Raw genomic sequence first — 7,239 nt, forward strand, 5'->3', positions numbered from 1 at the left:
GAGAGAGAGAGAGAGAGAGAGAGAGAGAGAAACATCAGTTTGTTGTTCTACTTATTTATGCATTAATTGGTTGATTCTTGTATGTGTCCTGACCGGGAATTGAACCCTCAACGTTGGCATATTAGCACAATGCTCTAACCAATTGTGCTACCCAGCATGGGCAAGAGGCACTTTGTTTAAAGGGAGAGGCAAATGTGCTAAGGAGAAATGTGGAAGATGCTTTAGCATCCAACTGAGATTTTCTAGGTGATACCATTAGGAACATTTAAAGGACACTGAAGAAAAATAAAAAAGAGAACCTTCAAGGAACAATGATTAACTGCCCGTACAGTTGTTGGGTAGGAATAAATGTTTATAACTTTTGCTAATCACCCACATAGTCTGCATTTTAGAGAACTTCAAGTTCTCTGCTGCTCAACTCTTTTCTAAGAGGAATATTGCTCAAGGGAGGGACTAGTGATCTATTTATTTCTTGAGATAAATGTTACCCTGGACCAAGTAACATTATTAGAGAGCAGTAAATGGCTTTAAATCCTGCTCTTTATGCACTGTGTGAGATTTCACCCTTTGTGAAGCACTGATATGTAAGGGGCCATATTTTTTAAGGGATGTTGTTAAGTATGATCCATACTTGATGACCGAGCAATTTACTCTCAGATATATTACCAAGTGAAACTCCAGTACACTTTCAATAGGAGCCATGAACACAGTATTTATTTGTGAACAGTGGTACTGTTCAGCAAAACCACTCCAATAACCCAAATGCCCATCAGTGAGAGAGTAAATGAATGAACTGTATTATCGTCACACAATGAAAAATTACAAAGCAGTCAAAACAAATGACTTGTAGTACTGTACAATAATTATATGAATCTTTACTTTGTTTACTTGAAAAAATTTTGAAGACTATTTTTTTAGGACAGTTTAAGATTCACAACAGAATTGAGAGGAAAGTACAGAGATTTCCCATATACCCCCTGCTCTCATACATGCATAGCCTCCCCATTGTCAGCATCACTCACCAGAATGGTGCATTTGTTACCAAGGATGAATCTACATGGACACATCATAATCACCCAAAAGTCACAGTGTATCTTAGCGTTCACTCTTGGTGGTACACATTTTCTGGGTTTGGAGAAATGTATAATGACATATATCTATCATTATATTATAAAGAGTATTTTCACTGCCCTTAAAATTCTCTTTGCTCAGCCTATTTACTCCCTTCTCCCCCGGCAACCACTGATCTTTTTATTGTCTTCATAGTTTTGCCTCAGTGTGAATGAATCTTAGTAACATAATATCAAGTAAGAAAACAAGTCCTACAAGTAACATACAAAATGATACCCATTTTTATAAGGTTGAAATTAACAAAAATAATAAAAAAGAGAAATTTAGGGGTGCAAACACATGTCTCTCTATCTATACGTAAATAGGAAGTTTACTGTTGGGAATTGTGAGGATATCTGTGTAATTCAGTAAGAAAAGCACTTAGACATTTTGGATGAAAGCAGGAATTTTGGCTCTGAACTGAGTCATTTCTTCAGCTTATTTTCTGTACAGTCACAGCCTTAGAGCACAGGCTAGTAAAAAGAAATGGACCTTTGAATAAAACAGACTTTAATGGGAAGGCCTTAGGATTATGGCTGTTTCTTCTGCCTTTCCCTTGATAAATAGCCCTGCATTGTGCGTGGGCAGAAGAAAAGAGTAAAACTGTATTTTCTTAGCTACTCAAAGACCATAAAGTTTGCATATGTTCTTTAGGTTGATCTTGAAGTTGTAATACCCTTCAAGCCCTGAATGACTCATAAAAGTGTACCATAACCTTAGATTTGTACTCTCCTGATCTGCCTTTAACCAAATGTCTTGACTGCTTTTTAAATTGCTTTTTCATGACCACAGTACAACTAAAAGCCATTTTGTTCTTTGAGGGATCTTGAAGAAATAGGCTGTATCAATACATGTAACACATATACTGTAGAACTAGAGCAATAACTGAGTAACTGAAGATAATAAACTCTTCCTGAAATAGCTGGATATTTGTAGAAAGAGAAGCTCTTTTCCATTTACATGAATTATCTAAATTATTCTTGTTAACCTTTTATTTTGCTTGGTGTGCATAGCCACAGGAAAATGTTCACTTATGGCTTGCTTTAGTCTTGCTTTCAAATCTCATCCATTGCTTTCTTTTTAAAAATAATTTTTATTTGTTAGAGAGAGAGAGGGAGAGAGAGAGAAGGAGAAAAAGAAATATTAATTTGCAATTTGTTGTTCCACTTGTTTATGCATTCAATTACTTACAATCTCTATGATGTATGTTTCATATTGGAACTCTCAGTTTAAGAGGGGACATGCTATATAATAAAAGGGTAATATGCAAATTGACTGAACAGTGGAACAACCAGTTGCTATGATGCACACTGACCACCAGGGGGCAGACACTCAATGCAGGAGCTGCCTCCTGATGGTCAGTGCACGCCCACAGGGGGAGTACCACTCAGCCATAAGCCAGGCTGATGGCTGGTGAGCACAGCAGCAGTGGCAGGAGCCTCTTCTGCCTTCGCAGCAGCACTAAGGATGTATCTCTCTCCTTGGGGAGCGGGCCTAAGCCGTCAGTTGGACATCCCCCAAATGCTCCCAGACTGCTAAAGGGCACAGGCTGGGCTGAGGCACCCCCCCCCCCCCCCCGCCAGTGCACAAATGTCATGCACTGGGCCTCTAGTCAATAATAATAATAAAAATTTTGTCCTCTGATGGGAAATGGAACCCAAAACCTTGGCATATGGGGACAAAGCACTAATCAACTGAGCTTCCTGGACAGGGCTTCTTAGTCATTGCTTTCTGACCAACTTTACTTCTTCATGGAAGTAAAGCCTAAGAAATTATGTTGAAAGTGGAAGAAGCTGTGATTTCCTCTTACCAATCTTAGATTCTATCTAACAATTGAAATGTTTTTAACCTAAACCTAACTTTAATCTTATTCAGCTCTCCCAGGGATTAGGTTAATATTTTACACACTCACCTCATTTAAGAGACAAATAAATTCAATTGAGCAAAGCCTTACTTAGCCCAGCAGGGGTGGCTCAGTGGTTGAGTGTCGACCAATGAACCAGGAGGTAATGATGTGATTCCCAGTCAGGGCACATGTCTGAGTTGCAGGCTCAATCCCCAGTTGCAGGTTCAATCTCTGGTCATTGATGTTTCAGTATCTCTCTCCCTCTCCTTTCCTTTCTGAAATCAATAATAATTTTAAAAAGCCTTACTTAAACACAAACAAAGCTCAGAAAGCTTTTCTTTATCTTCACTCATGGATATTTTTTTCTATTGATTCTTAGAAAGAGTGAAAGGGAGAGAAAGAGAAATACCGATGTGACTCGTTGCCTCCCACATATGCCCCAACGGGGTGGGGAAGTAAACCTGCAACCAAGGTACAGTCCCTTAACCAGGCCGAGGGCCCACGCTCTAACCACTGAGCAACCAGCCAAGGCTGTGCAGGGCTTTTAAAATGGATTATCCAAAGTGGTCTTCACAGTGACTCTGTGAGATGGATATTTTATATTGAGAGAGCAGAGGCTCTCAGAAGATTTGAACCTATGACTTAGTTTACTTGGACATTCTGCATTCCCAAGCACTAGGCTATGTCCCAAACAGCCTTTAGAGCCTATGAGAGGAAGTGAAATTGATCTAAAAATGTAGCTTGGAGAATCGGTCTATATAATTGTCTTCTTGAGAGGTTTCTGTTCTGATATCATTTGCTTATTCCAATATACCTCCAACAGAAACAGACTAACTCTTCAGTTCTGCACTGGCAAATGTGAAGACTGTCACTTGACCCTCTCAGATGCCAAGTTTATTTGGTTTAATAGAGTGACACTTGAAGTGTTTATCTAGCAGGTTGGCTTTGCAAGGGAACACTGACTTTTGTTATTTCAAAAGAAGAAAAAGAAATAATCTCGAGTACAGCCTGAAAGCTCCAGAGAGCCAAAAGAATCACTTATGGTCTCTATCCTGTATGTTTATTATTGGAACTCTCCTTAGTTTAACCTTTTGCACTCGGATGATGAGTGTGACTCGACATGGTTAGCATCGGTAGCAGCTCGATGAAAAAAGCAAGCGAGTGCAAAGGGTTAATAGGGGACATCAATAATAATAATAATGAGAATCCTATATAATAAAGAGGTCATATGCAAATTAACCCTCACACCCTCACAAGATGGCTGCCTACAACTAGGCTGGCAGGAGGATTAGTGAGGGACGACCAAATGACTGAACAAGCAGGCTGTGTGGGGCGACCAGGCTGGTGGGGGGGGAGGGGAGTTGGGGGCAACCAGACCAGCAGGGGTGCAGTTGGGGGCAACCAGGCTGGCAGAGGGGGGCAATTGGGGGTGACCAGGCTGGCAGGGGGGGCAGTAAGGGGCGACCAGGTCGGCAGGGGGGCAGTTAGGGGTGATCAGGCCGGCACGCAGAAGCAGTGAGGGGAGATTAGGCTGGTGAGGGGGGGAAGTTAGGGGCAACCAGGCAGGCAAGCAGGTGAGCGATTAGGAGCCAGTTTTCCAGGATTGTGAGAGGGCCTAAACTAGCAATCAGACATCCCCCGAGGGGTCGCAGATTGGAGAAGATGCAGGCTGGGCTGAGGGGAACACCCCCATGCATGAATTTCATGCACCGGGCCTCTAGTAATAATAATAATATAACGCAAACATTCACTGTGTGTTCCATGCCAGGCAACTTTTCCAGGCATTCTAAGTCCTATACCAAAAGTATCTATGAGGTAGGAATCCTTGTTATCCCTACTTCACAGATGAAGACAGTGAGGCACAGAAATGTAAGTAAGTTACCAGAGAACACACAAATTAGTGGATCCACCATAGAATTTAGACTATTGATTCTACAAATTATGGTATTTGTAACCTCTAAGCATTAACTTTGAATAAGTGCACCTTATGTGGTGATCCTGTTAACTGCTTTGTATGGTTTCTGTTTGAAGTTTTGACTTTTATTTTAACTGTCATGTCCTTTTCTGCTTGTCTCTTTTTCCCTGTTTGTCAACCCTCAGGAAGAAGGGGTGGGCTTTCCTCATCCTTGGAGAGAGGGTGATCTGACAGGGGCAGACTTCATAATACAGTGCAGCATAACAGCACCTTCACAGGCAAGTGTTCAGGCTCCTCCCCTCATGAATAGTAATGTGACCTTCTCATAGAATCAAGGATGCACATATGATCCTAGATAATTCTGTTTCATTATCGTTATTCCCTATTCAGATGATCAAGGTTTACATTTTATTATGGGAGTACAATAAATAAAACTTGCAAAATCTTTGGGATCCTATTGCTTCTGGGAGTAAAAGTAAAATATTCCTCAAGAGTGACTTCCATAGCACAACTGATAATCAAGACAGATGCTGATTCTACCCACAGGCAGAAGCTGCATCCTAAATACATCAGTTTTGATGAAAAATGAAAATATTTCACATAGGTCACCCACACTATGAAAACTGCAGACTGACTAACCCTGGCTGGTGTAGCTCAGTTGGTTGGAGCATCCTTCCATACACTAAAAAGTCATGGGTTCGATTCCCCAGCAGGGTACATACCCAGGTTTGGGGTTCGATCCCAGGTTGCTCTCTCTCTCTCTCTTCCGTTCCCTTAATTTCTTTCTAAAATCAGTGGAAATTTATCCTGAGGTGAGGGTAAAAAAAAAAAAAAAAGAATGCAGAGTAACTATTCAACATTTAAACAGTAGGAACAAGAAAATAACATTCGGGAGCCACTAATGAGAGTGTGTACAATGATCCATCTGTAAATATAGCTTGTGTATAATATAATCATTTGGATTTGGAAGGAAAAAAAAGGATTATTTACAGGCTTTTCTTGCAGATGGTGCATGACTGGAATAAGGGTCCATTTGCATGCTATTCAGGATACAACTTCATTGGGTCCACATTTTCATGATAGTAGGTATTGAGTCATCTGAAGTCTGTAATTAATAATATCATTTCAAAAAATGTGTACTGTAACATTCACTTGATGATATCCTTTACTTTGAGAATTATCGGTGGTAAAGATCTAAGTTAATAGTCATGTCATTTTATTGCTACTTGCCTCTGCTTCCCTTTTTAGAACTTCTTTAGGGAAGAATGTGTTCTGTAGCCTCAGCATTTCAGAAACTTGATTTCAATTATACTTCACTAGAGGCCCAGTGCATGATTGAATCATGCACTTGTAGGGTCCCCTACACACTTTCGCTTTTCGCGGTGGAGCTGGGTGCCTGTCCGCTGGTGCACCAGGCCTTTCAGAAGCCTCCGGCTCGAGGCTTCTGAAAGGCCTGGTGCCGGAGCAGACAGGCACCCAGGTCCCCCACTTTTGTTTTTTTTTGTTTTATTTTTGTTTTTGTTTTTGCTGTGAAAGAGCTCATTTATTGGGGTGGTGGACTCAGTGGATCCAAAGTGGAGAGCTGGTGAAGGGATCGGTGGCTTCCAGTTTCAAGCACTGGTTCTCAGTCCTGCGACACCTGTTTATGAATTGCTTCGGCGAGGCTGGGCCAGGTCAGGGCCGCACGCACTTTGGCATCCGGGCCAGGGATGCTCTCCAGGCCCCACAGGGTGAAGTGGCTGAAACTGGCGGAGGCACGAATAAAGCGGTCGAAGTCCCGCTCCAGCGCCTCCAGGGGTTCCACCAGCTCCTGCTCCTCCTTGTCGGATCCCGCTGAAAAGTCCTGCTTCCCCACCGACTTCTCTTCCATCACCATCACATATCCCAGCAGACCAGGCGGCACCTCCACCTCCTCGGCCCTCAGACTGCGGCCCCGAAATGACACTTCAAGTCCATCAGGACCCTGACGGATGGCCGGGGTGAAAAAGCGCCCCACAGGGGCAGGCCGGTTAACCCGGACTTCACAGGGCAGGAGGTGCAGCGTGTGCGCAGAGTGACGGGGCATAGGTGGATGCGGTGCTTCTCCATGTCTTCCTCATCGCTGCTCTCCATCCTCTGCTGGGTTTCCGTGGCTCACTGACTGAGGCCAGAGCTCGCTCCCCACTTTTGATGGTCCACAGCCGCTGAGGGGGGCTACCCTGCTGTTGAGAGGCGCAGGGGGTGGGACCCCCTCATTGGCCCCGGATCTGGTGGTTGAGAGGCACAGGGGGCGGGAGTCCCGCCCCCTGCACCTCTCAACAGCAGGGTAGCCCAGCTCAGTGGCAGCGGATCCGTGCCTCTCAATGGCCGGATAGGCCACCCCAAGTCC

General features: G+C 43.3%; 1 pseudogene across 1 annotated transcript; it reads right to left on the reverse strand.

Annotated features, from left to right (window-relative positions):
* Window positions 1–6,495: 6,495 nt before the first annotated feature.
* On the reverse strand, window positions 6,496–6,983 carry LOC307097707 (ribonuclease H2 subunit C-like; annotated as a pseudogene). Its single transcript has one exon. The product of its transcript is annotated as a ribonuclease H2 subunit C-like (transcript).
* Between the last annotated feature and the right edge of the window lie 256 nt (window positions 6,984–7,239).

The sequence above is a fragment of the Cnephaeus nilssonii genome (assembly GCF_951640355.1).
Source record: "Cnephaeus nilssonii genome assembly, chromosome: 4".
Taxonomy (NCBI): domain Eukaryota; kingdom Metazoa; phylum Chordata; class Mammalia; order Chiroptera; family Vespertilionidae; genus Cnephaeus; species Cnephaeus nilssonii.